The following is a 16,213-nucleotide window of genomic DNA, read 5'->3' on the forward strand; positions in this document are numbered from 1 at the left end:
TGGAGGAGAGACCTAATATTTAATAATCCACATTTCATTGTTTTACTCTTTGGTTCAGATGTGGATTCTGTATTGTTCTTTCTTTGTGATTTTCTATGTTTAAGTTGTTTGTTGCTGGTTTTTGGTTTGTTTTTGTCATTTTGGGAGCTGACACAGTCTCAATGGAGATGGGTTTTGGGGGTAGCAGGAGGAGAGAAGCTGCAGAGGCGTGTAAGACTGCAACTCTGCTTCCTGGTCCCAACTCTGGATAGTCATATTTTGGGAGTTTAATATTTCTAGAAATGAGAGCTGCTCCATCCAAAGTGGGATGGATGCCGTCTCTCCTAACAAGACCAGGTTTCTCAGAAGGTTTGCCAATTATCTATGAAGCCCACATCGTTTCTGGGACACCACTCAGACAGCCAGCAATTTAAGGAGAACATGCGGCTAAACATGTCCCTCCTGGTCTGATTGGGGAGGGACCAGAGAAAACTACAGAGTCCGACATTGTTTTGGCAAAGTTACACACTGATTCAATATTGATTTTAGTGACCTCCGATTGGCGTAACCGGTGTCATTACTGCCGACGTGAATTATGATCTTACTGTATTTACGTTTACCCTTAGCCAGCAGTTTTAAATTTCCTTCAATGTCGCCTGCTCTGGCCCCTGGATGGCAATTGACTATGGTTGCCGGTGTCTCTAGCTTCACATGTCTGAGAACAGAATCGCCAATTACCAGAGTTTGACCCCGGCGGGTGTGTCGCCGAGTGGGGGAAAACAGTTGACACATGAACAGGTTGGTGGTGTACCTGGGGCTTCAGTTTAAGACTATGCTTCCTCCTCACCGTCACCCAGCCGCCCTCTTTCCCCAGCTGCTTGGGGTCTGCCGGGAACAGCTAGCGGGGCCTATGCTATCTTCGGCTGCACCAGCTACAGGGGCCTGGCTAGCTACGGGTGAATGAAGGGTGCGGCCGAGTCTCCAATTCAGTAATCCTGGCCTCAGAGCTGCAAATATGCTACATTTGTTACAGGTATCATTACTGCTAAAGGAGGCCGAGGAGTAACTAAACATCTGACACAATGAGCAGGAAAGTGCAGGAGGGACAGGTGAAGTAGCCATGGTGCTAACGAGTCGGCTACGAGCTAAGCTAAGCTAGCGAAACAGTACAGAGACAGTGAGTGAATACTTTGGCTATAAATTGGGCAGTGAGCACACAGAAAGGGTGATTCAAATGAAGCACGTTAAGATTATACTATGAAAAAGGGATGTATCAAAAGATTTAAATTAAATTGCTAAGCAGAAAAGCTACTCAGAAACACCACTGTGTTTGAGCAGGAACAGGAAGTGATACTATACCACAGAGCGAGCGGAGCTCTGCTGATGTGGCTTAGGCCACATCACGGGAAGTATGGAACCATGGTGCATAACTACAAGAATGAGAAAAAGCAGGAGGCATGACGCCACAGAATAAATCTAACTTTAGTGATTGTGGAGTAAATCCTCATGTCTCAGTGGCATCCCTAGATGAAACGTGAGGACTAACTGAAAAAATACAGTCACTATACCTCGTGTACCTTCATTCCTGGTTGCTCAGCCATTTCCAAGCCTCTGTTTGCTAGACGAGGAAGGGACGGACTAGTCAGGCTGGGAGGGGTGCTGGCATGTTCAGGAAGTTGACTGCTGCAGATTGGAGCCCTGCGTGTGACAAGGCCTTTCATAAACTGAACGACGACCTCCTTAACTGTGCCGTGTTGGCTTATCCTGACTTTTCACGACCGTTCATTTTGTCTGTGGATGCTTCTCTGGATGGACTGGGAGCGGTTTTATCACAATTACCTATCGACGGGGATAAGGCATGCCCTATTGCTTTCGCGAGCAGAGCGCTAAGCAGGTCACAGCAGATACCCAGCTCATTGCCTTGAGTTCATGGCCCTGAAGTGGAGCATCTCTGAAAAGTTCAGCCACTGGTTGAAGGGGCACAAGTTCACAGTGTGGACTGACAACAACCCGCTTGTTCATATATTGACCAAGCCCAAGCTGGACGCTTATGAACAAAGGTGGGTGGCCAAGCTGTCATCCTACAACTTTGATTTGAGGTACATCCCAGGTCGAAAGAATGTTGTAGCAGATGCACTCAGTCGTGACCCCTTGGTGGGCGCTTGCTTCAGGAGCCCTACGAGCACTTGGTGTGGAATGCAGAAGGTGCGGCGGCTCATGAGGTGCAGGACGCTTTCAGGTTTGGTGTCCAAAATCTTCAGGCTGCCCAACAACCTGCTCCAGCTCTGTCCTCAGAAGATTCCTACAGTTCGTCGGAAGTCAAGGCTACCTTGGTTCACCATGATTACTGGGAAACCGCTGCGGAGAATAGAGCTGCCTCCCTTCTCCACCTTGTTCAGCAGTTGCAACCAGTTGGCAATGATATACTGCCATCACTTACCTTGCATGAGCTGGAGGACCACTTCCAGATCCTATCATCTCCGCCGTCCTGCCACTCGTAACCCACAGGAGGCGCCCTTCCAGGCGTGAGAGACATGATATGGACTCCAGGGCACTGGCCTTATTGAAGCACTGGGAGAGGCTCAAGGTTCGGGATGGCATTCTCTACAGGGAGACGAGAGACCCTGTGAGCAAAACAAAGAGACTCCAGTTGGTGTTGCCAGCAAATTTACGGGCGCAGGCCTTGAAAGGTGTCCACGATTTGGCAGGGCACCAGGGTCAAGTTTGGACCCTCCACCTAGCAAGGCAACGTTTTTTCTGGCACAATATGGAGAGGGATGTGAAGGAGCATGTTCGGTGTTGTGGAAGGTGCATACTTGCCAAGACTCCAGAGCCTGCAGCATGAGCCCCATCAGAGAGCATTAAGACCTCTGCTCCCATGGAGCTCATCTGCATTGACTTTTGGTCAGCAGAGGACAAAAAGAAGCGTTCTGTTGATGTGCTTGTGGCGACTGACCATGTCACGAAAATGGCCTTTGCTTTCCCGTGCAAGAATCAGACTGCCAGGCAGGTTGCCAGAAAGTTGTGGGACTTGGTTTTTTGTGTATATGGTTTCCCTGAGCGTATTCACTCAGACCAAGGTCCCAGCTTTGAGAGTGAATTGTTTTCTGAGCTTCTGCAGACTTCTGCTCATCACCCTATGGGCAATGGTAGCACGGAGCGGTTCAACTGCAAACTTGGCAATATGCTGCGAGCTCTCCCTCTCAGAGCCAAACAGGAATGGCCGCAGCAGATTCAGACATTGACCTTTGCTTATAATGCAACTGTTCACGAGACTACAGGATATGCCCCATTCTACTTGATGTTCGGCCATGTCCCACGACTACTGGTCGACGTTCAAGTCTGTTTTGCATGATCCCATTGTGGTGGACTTTAACAGCTACTCCAAGCTTCTTCTGTCATACTTGTCTGAGGCTGCCAAGATCGCCCAGGAGTACACCAGCAATAAGCAGGAGCATCAGGCTCGTCAATACAATAAGACAATCAAAGGTGTGTCTCTGAATGTTGGGGATCGCGTCCTGCTTGCCAATAAAGGCGAGCGGGGCAAGAAGAAACTTGAAAGACAAGTGGGAGCCTCAGGTTTATACTGTTGTGGAGAGGTATCCCAGGACCCACATTTACAGGATCAGTGACTCTTTAGGCCAGAGTAAGGTTGTACACAGAAACCTTCTGTTGGACGTGAGTTTCCTTCCTGTTCAGGATTCATTGGGAAGTCAGTCCCTGGACCTTTTCTCCAGTGAGGGGGATCTCAGTGCTTGTGGGGATCTGGAGGACCTTGGCAGTCTAGAGACAGAGTCTACCGCAGCAAGGACTTCCTTGTGGGTCCTTTCGGATTTGAGCCATGGGGTGGATGTGGATTCTGTGGCGGGAGAGCATGCCTCACAGTCCACGGATCGTCAGCACGGTTCATGTGATGGTGCGGACTTGGACAATGCCTTACCTGACTCTCAGACTTGCACAACTCACACTTCAGCAAGTCCTTCTGGTCAGGCCCAGCACTTTGCTCTTCCTACTCCGATTGACTGTTCCGCCACCTCTGATGTGACACAGTCTCGTGCAGTTTCTGCTCCGGGTGCCTGCCATGGGGACACTGTTGTTCCGCAGACTATTCCTGTTTCTGGCTCAGACATGAATCAGACCTCTGGTCAGCCGTATCCTGGGCAGCCATCCAACGTGCCAAGACATGACCCTGACCGTGCCAATGTTCAAGGCAGAGTGGTTACCAGAGCAGGTCGGGTGGTAAAGTCAGTCAACAGGCTGATAGAAAACATGGTCCAGAAACCTATTACATGGGGCCTGTTACCGCCATGGGAGGCTCGGCCTCTGACATAGACTGTTTTTTGGTCATCCCATTGCGTATTATGAATGTGTATTTGCTTGAGGCATCATGACACCTGCCCTGTGCGTCTTTAATGGGACCCCGTTTGATGAGGTGTAGGCTGCACCTTTGTGTTCTGAAAGGGTTGGAGGCCTGATCAACCTATCCAACTTCTTTTAATCCATTTACGGATAGTTTTTTAACTGAACTATGGGATAAGATCCTTGGGTTGCCTGGTCCGGAGGTGATGGTAGTTCAGCATCGTTGTGCCTCTCGGTATTGCAGTACCATTCAGATGTGTAGTGATTTTGGTGAAATTCAGGGGGGGTGAATGTAACATATGTGTTAAATACTTGTGAATTTCACCCAAAAGACCCCCTTTTTTTTATTATATACTTCACTTTGCATCTCAATCTCCTACCTGTGTGATCTGAGTCTGTGTGCGCTCGTGTGTGTGTGCGCTGCGTGGTGACGTAGGCACGTGCATGTGTGCCCCGGTCACAGCTCCTTTCAGCATGGCCGGAGGTGAGACACTGCCACGTTGCTCTCTGTGAATTAAAGTTTGTCCAGACACCAAGCTGCAATGTGAATACAGCCGAACCGCCGCGTTTTTGTTTGTCATTAAGAGACTCGTTCGGGATAAGTTTTGTGGAGTTTGCTAATATACGTTTTTAATGAGTTTTAGCCGAGAACGCAGCTGAAATGCTAGCATGCTAAGTTAGCCTGATCACTAGCGGCTTGTGAGCATATTCGCTGCAGTTTTTTTAACAGCGTGCACTCTTTTTTTTCCTTCGTCAGGAGAGGTGTACTGGCAGGCGCGTGACACACACAGATCAGACTCGTATTTCTGTGTTGCAGGTATGGAGATGTTCTTATGTTTTGAAGATGCAATCTTTCATTCATTGTTTTTATAAGTACAGTGTTGTAATGCCTGATGGATGGCAGTTATTAATATGATTGTACTGAAGTATAATGTTTAAACTATAAGCACTAGAATATTGGGTCCTGGTTATTGAATTGTTTATTTGTTTTTGAATTATTTTGCTTATTGTTTTTATAAGTTGTTTTGATGATTTTTCAGTGACATATTATTTATTTTGTGCTTTTTGTTTTTGAGAGCTTAAGTTAATGTTTTAAAACAATTTGTTGTATTTGATTTATTATATTCTTATAGTGTTAATGAAGCTGCAGTCACAGCTCCTTTCAGCATGGCTGGAGGAGAGGTGTACTGGCAGGCGCGTGACACACACAGATCAGACCCTGCAGATGTGCAGTAAAGAGCCAAAGACCCAAGTGCTGTCTCCAGCCTCTTACTTTCACGCCAGAACACAACGCAACAACAACAGGCGTAACACATGAACGGGTTACATCTATGTCCCTCAAAACTTAGCAATGTATTTCATAGTTCACTTAAAAGCAGAGAAGTCTCTCTTCTCCTTTTATATCTCCAGGAAATTTTCCCATGAAGGGAGGTGGCTTCATGATAACCAGTGGCTTATTTCGTAGGTCTTTGCAGCTGGTCTTTCTAATATGAATAGTAATGACACACAGGGACAATATTTGTTTTTGTCCCAGACTGCAGATTTGCTTTAATTTAACTTGTGTCTGTGTTAAAGAACATTAGCTGTGCTACAATGGTGGTTTTCATGGACTCGTGTGTTGTTAGCCTCTAAAAGGCTGATCACACAGTGACTGCAGAGTAATAAATGGAATGAGTCATACAGATGGAACAAGGCCGAAGGCTTTTAGACCCGCCCCGAACTGAGAATGCGCTCCAGATACATCCACCACTGACTAAACTGCAGGTGCACAGGCTGGAACTATATGTTTCTACACACATGCACGTATCTTCAGATCACACAGACACAACCACAGCATGTCTCCCTCATGGCTGTCGTGCTGCTCCTGCAGCAGTCATTTCTAAATATAGCCCTCTAAATTGGTCCTGAAACTACTCAACTGCTGATGTAAATTATATTATATTATGAATATTATCATGAATGGAAGCAGATATGCTTTTTATGTGCTATAGATCAAGGTGAGTTTATTTATAGAGGTTGTTTCTGCACAGGGCAGTTCAAAACTGCATAACACAGAAACAGAGCAGTGAAAATTAAAACTATAAAATCAAAATGGAATGAAATGAGAAATAGTGAAAAACTGAAAAACAAATAAAAGCCTCCCAATTTGAGTGCAGATTAATATAATAAAAAACATACATTTGCTTTACAAAGCAAATTCAGCAGTAGCTATTACATGGGAGACACGGAAAGTTAAAAACAAACAGTGAAGATTACTACTGAGACTTCGTCACTGAAAGGGTTAAAAAACTTTGAAGTTGCAAACGTAATCATAGTTCTTTGTCATTTGCCGCTTTGGGTGTGTCACTAGACCTGACATCAGGTGATAGTCATTGCCCACCCCAAACAGGTCTCTAGTTCCATTGCACCAATCCCAATACATCAGGAGATTTATAGACATATAAATCTATAAATGGCATATGTAGATAAAAATGTGGTAATGGAGATCTCAACCATTTTTGAATGGTACTCACTCTTGTGTCTTTAGTGATTCGCTAGGTTAGCTTCTGCTAGCTTAGATCAATACGCTTGCACCATTAGCAGCAGCACTTTCCTGCTCAATTTGTCAAATGTTTATTCACTCTTTGCCCTCCTTTAGCATTAATGGCACTTGAAATAAATGTTGTTGAGTTGTAGTTTTATAGATCACACTCATTTATCTGGATAACTGAATCCACACCATAAAAAAAACAACCCTGTGTAGATAGCCCGGCCCAAGTAGCCTCTGCGAGCAAAGGTAGCAAGTCCACAATATCATATATCCTAATATGATATTGTGCAATATCTCTAAAATTAGAAAAAATATTTTCAGAGTGACACTGAAAAACTAAAAATACTGCAGTTTTTACTTCTAGTCTGGATTATTTCATCATCATCAGGTTGTAAAAGTTCTTTAAAAAGACTTCGTCGATCCAGAGCACTCCAGTGAGAATGCTGACAGAGAATAGAACAAGCAACCATATTTCTCCCATATTGCCTTCTCTTTGTTGGTTGCTGTTAAATGAAGAACTGAATTCAATATCCTTCTCCTCAACTTCTCCTTCTCGTGTTAAAGACCTCATAGAACCATATTATCACAATAGGAGTCTTAATAAACTGAATGTGGGTGAAAGGGCCCTCTTCTGTGGAACTATAATGACACCGTCTCTAGTTTTAAGAATAGGCTTGAAACTTTCCGTTTTGACCAAGCTTATATAAGGCTGGATCAGATTACTCTGAATCCTCCCTTAATTACGCTGCCATAGCCCTGGGAGACTTGGGGCCTCCCATGATGAGTGTTTCTTCTTAACTCAGTTCTTTTTCACTCTGTGTTCCGGAACGCACCAAGGTTCCGGAATGTTTGGAATTCTGGAATGCGCCGAGGTTCCGGAATGTTCGGAATTCCGGAACGCGCCAAGGTTCCGGAATATTCGGCATTCCAGAATGCCCCAAGGTTCCGGAATGTTCCAAGGTTCCGGAATGTTCGGCATTCCGGAATGCCTCAACTTTCCGGAATGTTCAGAATTCCAGAATTCACCTAGGTTCCAGAATGTTCCGGAATCCGTTCAACATTCGAATTCTGAATCCGCCTAGGTTTCCGGAATGTTCGGGAATTTCGAATTCGAATGCGTTCCGGAACATTCCGGAACCTTGGGGCGTTAGGGAACATTCCGGATCCTTGGCGCATTCTTGAATGCCGAACATTCCGGAATCTTGGGGCGTTAAATGCATGGTTAATGCATTTAACCATTAGTCATTCTTCTCATGTGTGCCTTTTGTCCTGTCTTTTGGCTCTGCCTAAACCTCAACCACTCATGGCAGATGGCTGCCCCTCTGTAAACCATGAGACTTCTTTCTGTTAAATGTGAGTTTTTCTTTCCCACTGTTGCCAAGTGCTTGCTTAAAACTGAATTTCACAGCTCAATAGCTGGCATTATGGTGAGTTACAGTCCTCACAAAATGTAATCCTCCATGCATCTGCAACCAGGCCCCCTCCTGCTCTTTGTAAAGACCATAAGAAAAGCAAGAATAAATGCATCTACCATGTCTGCTTTTTTAAGAGATTTCAACAATTGCATTGAGGATTTGATGCAGATCTTTAAGGACAATTGACACCTTAATTTTGCATAATCATGAAAAACCGAATGTAAGCATACAGAAACCAGCCCTTGATTGAATAAATCAGCTCATCCATGTGAATTTAACATCAGCCCATATAGAATATGTAGACAAAAAGTCCCTGTCAGTATCTGGGAGATTTTTGTGGCCAAGTTGTCACCACCTCCCCCAGGATCTCATCCCAAGGGTGTTGACAAAAATAGATCCATAGCTGAGGGGATTAGAGCCAGATCATCATGAGCACCATCATATTCCAGATCATGATGGAGTGTTTACGCACCCTCCTCCTCATCCACCTCCGTTCTCTGTTGTTCCCACCATGCGACAGGTGAGAGACAACATGATCCAGGCTTTTATTATTTGGAAGGAGATGACTCATCCACGTTGCTCGATGTCGCCATGGTCACCGCCAGACTCTCTTCTACCGCCTTCTCCTCACCGTCATCATCACTTCATCACTTCACTGCTTTCCTCTTTTCCTGTAGATTTTTATTCTAATTGCGTTGCTTATGTCATCGTCTCTGTCTGATGGTCATGTTGAACAGTTATTTCTGTCCTCTGTCTGCCTATATGTCCTTTTCTGTCTCTCCGACCTTGTTTTACATTTGTGAATCTCTTTTGCTCTCTCTCTCTTTCAATCAGGCCCATTATACTCCAGCACTGATCACAAACCACTTTCTTTTCTCTCTTTTATGGCCTGCACTTGTGCTGTCCTGTGTTCCAGGGGGGCAGATTCTGCTTGTTTTCATATGAGATTTTAAATAAATGAAAACACTTTCCAAATTAGATTTAAAGAGCCACCTAATGAGGCAACATGACAACATGAAAAGTTAGCAGCTTGCCAAAATCTTTCAACTTTGTCCTCTAAATACCATAAATGCTTGAAGTTACTGATATTATCAGTATTAATATTGAATGTGTATAATTCGTGCTGTATTAGATTTGAGGAGAACTCTCAGGGGATGAAAAAGCATATTTACAGCCTTGTGTCTTATTCAATTTTAGTGTCTATTTATTTTCCTATTCGTGGCAACTGTATGAAAATGATTTAGCATCAGTTTTGATCAATGAAATTCTAATAACCACTGGGTAATAGTTTTCCTATTCTCCCCTTGTTGCGTTACTGATGGCCAATAACATTGCAGCTTGGTGGCAGGGGTGGTTATCTGCAAACTCTTGATATTGCACAACATGTCACTCAAATGCAGAAAACACGCACAACACACACTGGGAGTTTACTTCTCACTTTAAGCCTAAACAAATCTTCTGTCTAACTGACTTTAATTAACCAACATACAGTAAGTGGATATCAGTTGGATGGTTAGAAATTGTGAAATATTTCTTAATAGCACTTGCTGGTTATTTGCTTATTTACATTAGACCTACAGTTCAATTATATGTTCCAGTTTTTAAAAATATATCTATCTGTCTCTCCTGTACTTTTTATACAATCATTCCCACACACAGCCAAGTTAATGAAATGATATAAACAAATGTCTTTGCAAATTCACAGGCGCAACAGTTCAGACTGGCCCACCTTTTAAGGAGGCGACGGAGTACCTACAGACCTACACTGTGTTGCCAAAAGTATTCCCTCAACCACCCAAATTATTTATTTCATTTGGTCCAGTTAGTCCATGGCCACAAGTGTATAACATCAAGCACTTATGCGTGGCATGTCGACTGCTTCTACAAAAGAATGGGTCACTCTCAGGAGCTCAGTCAATTCCAGTGCTGTGTCGTAATAGGATGCCACCTGTGTAACAAGTCCAGTCATGAAATTTCCTCGCTTTTCTACAGTCAGCTGTTGGTGGTATTATAACAAAGTGGAAGTGATATAAGAATGACATCATCTCAGCCATGAAGCGGTAGACCACGTAAAATCACAGAGCTGTTCCAGCAGAAACTCGGGGGCATAATGCACAGAGATCGTCAATTTTCTGCATAGTCAATCGTTACAGACCTCCAAACTTCACGTGGCCTTAATATTAGCTCAAGAACAGTGCATAGTGAGCTTCGTAGAATGAGTTTCCATGCCTGAGCAGCTCCATCCAAATCTTACATCAAAGACATGGATGAGTGAGTTTGATGTGGAAGAACTTGACTGGCCTGCGTAGGGTCCTGACTTCAACCCAACAGAACAACTTTGTGATGAATTAGAGTGAAGACTGCGAGCCAGTCTTCTGGAAGAATTTTAAAACGTTTACATAAACACACTCCTAAACCTTGTAAGAAGCATATTAAAGCCTATGTATTAAGAATGTGATCTCACTCAAGTTCATATGTGTGTGAAGGCAGACGAGCAAATGCTTTTGACAGTATAGTATATATACATATGTATGCTGCGATTGTTATAATATATTTAATTTATTATAGTAATAACAAATAATAATACTAATTCCGTTTGCTTATTATATACAGTTTTCCAAATCTGGATTAGTCAAAAAATATAAATAAAATAAATGAATGGCATGTAAAGAAAACAAAACACTAAATGAAAAGCTGTAAGCTTTTGATGTAAACATATATTTCAATAGAAATATATGTTATCGTTCATTAAAAACTTCAGTTTCTGCTGAATGTATTTCCTTTCAGTCTAATGTCCTGGTACTACCCCAAGGGCCGTGGAGAATTTGGATTTTTTTTCTTATCTCAGACTGACCGATCAGCTGATCAAATAATTTTCAGCACCCTGTTATTTCAGACTGTCACCTTTTTTTCACCCCATTAGAATAGCACATCTTCCCAAATTGTACGTCAGTTATTTGATCCAAAGTCGATCGACAGAGTCGAAAAACAGCATTTAACAGCAACAATGTGAACTTTTACCATTGTTACACAGAGTGATGCCTCTTTTAAACAATCAGAATAGACACACACATTACAGATTTTATGAGCTGCCATTGGTGACATTTGTCATTTTAAAAGATCAATACTGCTAAACTGAGGAGCATTTGTACTCTGGCTTTACGCATATTTCAAACTGGGCGCCAGATCAGTGTGTAATCAAGTAATTTTTTACACTCATGTGTAGGGAAATAAAATCCAGGGTAGTGTTAACAAGACCTACAATTAGTAGACTTCATTTGTTTTGTATTTAGCAGGTCTGCATTTTGTACATTGCTTTGCTTTGTCAATTCACAACATTAACTATGCACGCTGAAAAATTGGGCTTAAGGGTGTATTTCAGTGTGATTCCAGGCTTTGACATGGGAAGAGTTGGAAACCAGTTCCATCACCCCAGGACACCTTCTGTTCCTATGAGTTGCTGGAGACTCTGACAAAACATTCCTAAATGGCCCTTACTTGGCCCTTGGCACCCAAGTAATGAACATCAGCTTGAAATAAGTCAGTGTGGAAACCTGCTGTCGTTCTACACAGCTGGTATGCACTGCTTTCATTTTGATGAGACAGAGCTTTTTTTTTTTTTTAACACATTACGACTACAGAAATATGAAAAAGGCCTCTATCATGTCTTGAAATGTTTTCACAAGGTGAATTTTTCCTGTATTGCAGAGCATTTGTGTGGCTGAATAAGCTAACAGTGTTTCCTAATAACTTAATTTGATGATTCATTGAACATTTAGTCAACTGTTTTCTAATTTCTGAATGAGATAATGAAACTTTAAATGGCAGCTGTGCTGAAATAGACTCAGTGGGTAATAAAGGCAAGTTTCATTCAAATTAAAGTTTTTTCTGATGACCAAGTGATTTTCCTTGTCCTGTGCACATAGATGTGCATGAGATCAGCTGAAATTAAGGGGTTGCATACACTGAAGAAAAACCTGCATTAACGCTTGCTGGATCTTGTGTTTAAACAAGGATGTTGGGCTGTGGCTTATCCTCCATTCTCACTTTCCCACAGAGCAACACAAAGACAATCCCCCTCAGGGATCGACAAAGTATCACATTATTACCGGCTCCATAACTTCTGATAGCAATGACCTGGAACCACATTGAATTATCCCTCTCTGAGAGATTTCCCCACATGTACCTAAAAAAAAGAGGATAAGCAAAAAAAATCTCTTAGGACCCACCAAGATGCAGCTGTTTGCTCCCACTCCTGCTGATGCACAGAGAGCTGTCCTCATGAAACTGCTGCTGTCGCGTTATACCCAACATGTTCCAGCATTGTCACCTCACCCTTCCTTTTCTCAAAGAGCCACCAGTAGTTTGATGTTGCTGTTTCCCCAGCTTGTAAAGCCTCAACAGCTTCAGAGGTGTCAGACCGCAGGAGACTGTGACATTATTTCTCAGCACCTGACACCAATTAGACCCAGTCAGCTCTGTACCACGGTTCAATCAGTGGGAAAACAATGGATTTTCTGCCTGTTCAGGTGACACAGCACAGTTCAAAGACCAAAGAACCGTTGTGTTCTTCGGGCTTTGTCATCCCCAGTTTCCTATAGAATAAAACATGTTGTTCATATTGTAAATTATGATCCCCTGTTGGAGTCACAAAGTAGGATAAAACAGGGTGTGCTTTGGGGAAAGCCTACTTGGCTCGCTAAAAACCACTACCATATCAATGTGCAGCGTCCACTGCTCAGATTCACTGTTTGTTTGTAACTTCAGGCTTACAGCACATTAACTTTGTGACAATCCTGAAAAAAGGGGGGCTGTAGGGATCATGGGAAATTGGAAAATCATCGCAATTTTTAAGGACACTAGATTTGCCAAGTTTTCAAGAGTTCTTTGAGAATGGCTTGTTGGTGCAAAATACAATGTTATGAATGTCACACATTCATTATCGTTGGCAATATTTTATTGATTAGACTAAAGAAATTGGAACAAGTGATGTCTTTTTTTGACATGCTGCTTGTAAGAAAGTGCCAAAAGATGTAATTTAAAGATGGTTCTTTGTTCACCTGTCTGTAATGTGCAGACAAAAAAAGGTCAGGTAGAAGGACTGAATGGAAAATAAGTGAAAAAGCAGCCAATGTCCAAAGACAGAGGTTCAGAAACCCTGGATAACTATCACTCAAGAGCACGTAAAAAAAAAAAAAGAAGAAAATCTGTCTCCTTGGAAGTATAAAGAAATGACGGTGGCTTGAAACTTTTGCATGTACAGAACTGTATCTTTCAAAAAAGATCCCCCAGCTCAGTGGTTAGGGCACATACCACATGGGTTCAAACGCATCCGGCAGTGAGTCTCCAGTTTAATTGTGGGACCTTGCTCCTTATCTTTCCTCATATTTCCTGCCTCTCTCCACTGTGACCACCAAAAAAACCCACAGTGTAATGAGATTTATGACAGAAATATCAGCAAGCCTTTGTTTTACTTTGACGAAAGCTTTTGTGACACATTTACTGCGGTTACAGGGTGAGACCGTGGAGCTGGAGAGCCAGCAGGTATAGAGGGATGAGTTGGGGTGTTTTCATTGTGCAACCATTAGGGTGAACAGTGGGTCAGGCTTTTAAATCTTCTTTGGGGTTTTGATGTGGTTTGTCTGGAGAGCTGAACAGCAGGAGAACTGAGCGCAAAGTATCGATTTGCCGATGGACACAGACGTAAATAGATTGGATCACTTCAGTCGTCTCTCAGGGAGGTTAAATCTGGGTGACTGCGCTGCGTGAATGCTTCAGACTGTTAAGCACAGCGCACGCTTTAATGTGACATAACCTACAGTTAAGCTGTCAAGCTGGAGGTCTTCAGCAGGTCGGAGCCCTGAGGAAGCACAACAAACATAAGTGAAAGATTTTATTTTTTATTTCTTTAGCTCTGTGTTAACTGCAGGTCTCAGATGTTTCTGGAGGGTTTTTTTGTGTGTGTTTCATTTGAGGTTTTTGTTTAAGTGCACTGCCCGAGTTACAGGGAATTTTATGTGTAACATCTGCCAACTGCTGGTTAACAGATGCCTTTTTCATACACACACAAAAGCAGAACTCATGCATTTTTAAGCTTGTTAAATTTTAGACTTGAACGACAAAACAAAAATGATGGAGTCTGACTCGTAGCTCGCAGCGGTGTAATCTTCATGGGAATAAATCCACCAGGAAAGAATATTAAAAGTGAAAATGGGAAACCAGAAGATAAATTATTAAACATTTGATCCTTCACTGTTCTAAATGAAATAATCAAGCCGATATTTAATAATTTATTGCTTCCTCTGCCACTTAAACATGCCCTTCTGTGTCTGCTAGTGTGATTCTGACATTATGTGGAAACTCGCCCCATAGCGCGCAGTAATCCCAGTGTAGGCAGACATGCTTTTTTTTTAGGAAAAATTTTACAGATGCACTGATGTGTGCCTCTGTAACTGTAACTGTGAGATATGAAGCTTGCAGGTTGATGTGCACCAGGATGTGGGACATTTGCTTGCTTCTCCCCAGACATTTCTATTTATTTCAGTTTAGTTTTATTTATATAGCGCCAGCTCACAGCAGTGACCCCATGGTGTGATATATTGTAAGGCAATTTGAGTTTTAAGATTGTAGTCAGGGTACAAAAGTCTGCACCATACAGCACCACAAATGGATGTGGCTCAGCAGGTAGAGCAGGTCATCTACTAATCAGAAGGTTGATGGTTAGTTCCCTGGTTGCTCCAGATGTGTTCAATGAAGCGAGAATGTTAGATAGAAAGCACTTACATGTAGGAGGAAAAAAAAAAGTGCTTGTAAGAAAGCGACATGCTGAATAAAGTGCCTCAAGTTCTCACATCAGTTAGAAAAGCGTTATTTAAGAAGTCTGTGAAGGTTCTCAGTCATCCAGGTCATCGTAGTCAAAGGAGTTTGCAAAGAAAAGCGTCTGGACTTCTTTGAGTTGCTTGAAGACGTTTCACCTCTCATCCGAGAAGCTTCTTCAGTTCTAAGGTCAAATGGCCGAGAGTCCCAGATTTAAACCCAGTGGGAGAATCCCCCCAAGGAGGGACCAGTATCTCCTCTTTGACTCCCATCACCCTCTGGAACACAAACTTGGAGTAATTAGGACCCTACACCACCGGGCAGAACATGTTCCCTCTAAGCCTGAAGGGAAAAAGAAGGAATACACACATGTAAAGGAAGCACTGAAAACATGCGGTTATCCTAACTGGGCGTTCATAAAGTCAGCAAAAAGGCACAGAAAAGAAGATCAGACACCAGCGAGGGAGGATAAGAAAGACAGACGCAACAACGTTGTCATCCCCTATGTAGCCGGTGTATCAGAGAAACTCAGGAGAGTTTTCTCCAAGCATGACACCCAAGTGTACTTCAGACCCAGCAACACACTCAGACAGAAACTGGTTCACCCGAAAGACAAAACTCCAAAACACAGACTGAACAACGTGGTGTATGCGGTACAGTGCAGTGAGGAATGCCCAGACCTCTACATTGGAGAGACCAAACAGCCACTTCACAAGCGCATGGCACAACATAGAAGAGCCACCTCCACAGGACAAGACTCAGCAGTCCATCTGCATCTTAAGGATAAAGGTCACTCTTTCGAGGATGCCAATGTTCACATATTGGACAGAGAGGACAGATGGTTTGAAAGAGGAGTGAAAGAGGCCATCTATGTCCACTGTGAGCGACCATCTTTGAACAGAGGCGGTGGTTTACGACACCAACTCTCTGCCATCTATAATCCAGTTTTGAGTTCCCTCCCCAGACGCCTTAACGCCCACTCACATCCTGGGCCATCTGACCTCAGGAAATCGCATGATAAGGTGGGGCCATGTTTCACAATGAGTGAAATTTAAACTTTACACAAACAGCCAACAACTTTCAGTCATCATCATCATCACCAAACTTGATCTTC

General features: G+C 43.1%; 1 protein-coding gene and 1 long non-coding RNA gene across 2 annotated transcripts in view; one reads left to right on the forward strand and one right to left on the reverse strand.

Moving 5' to 3' along the window:
- Window positions 1-16,213, reverse strand: part of htr2aa (5-hydroxytryptamine (serotonin) receptor 2A, genome duplicate a) — an 87,418-nt gene that overhangs the window by 31,035 nt on the left and 40,170 nt on the right. The gene's annotated exons all lie outside the window — the stretch shown is intronic.
- Window positions 4,801-5,590, forward strand: LOC120433460. Its single transcript, XR_005608576.1, has 3 exons — window positions 4,801-4,822; window positions 5,096-5,155; window positions 5,564-5,590. It is a non-coding gene; the product is annotated as an uncharacterized LOC120433460 (long non-coding RNA).

The sequence above is a fragment of the Oreochromis aureus genome, linkage group 16, assembly GCF_013358895.1.
Source record: "Oreochromis aureus strain Israel breed Guangdong linkage group 16, ZZ_aureus, whole genome shotgun sequence".
Classification (NCBI taxonomy): Eukaryota; Metazoa; Chordata; class Actinopteri; order Cichliformes; family Cichlidae; genus Oreochromis; species Oreochromis aureus.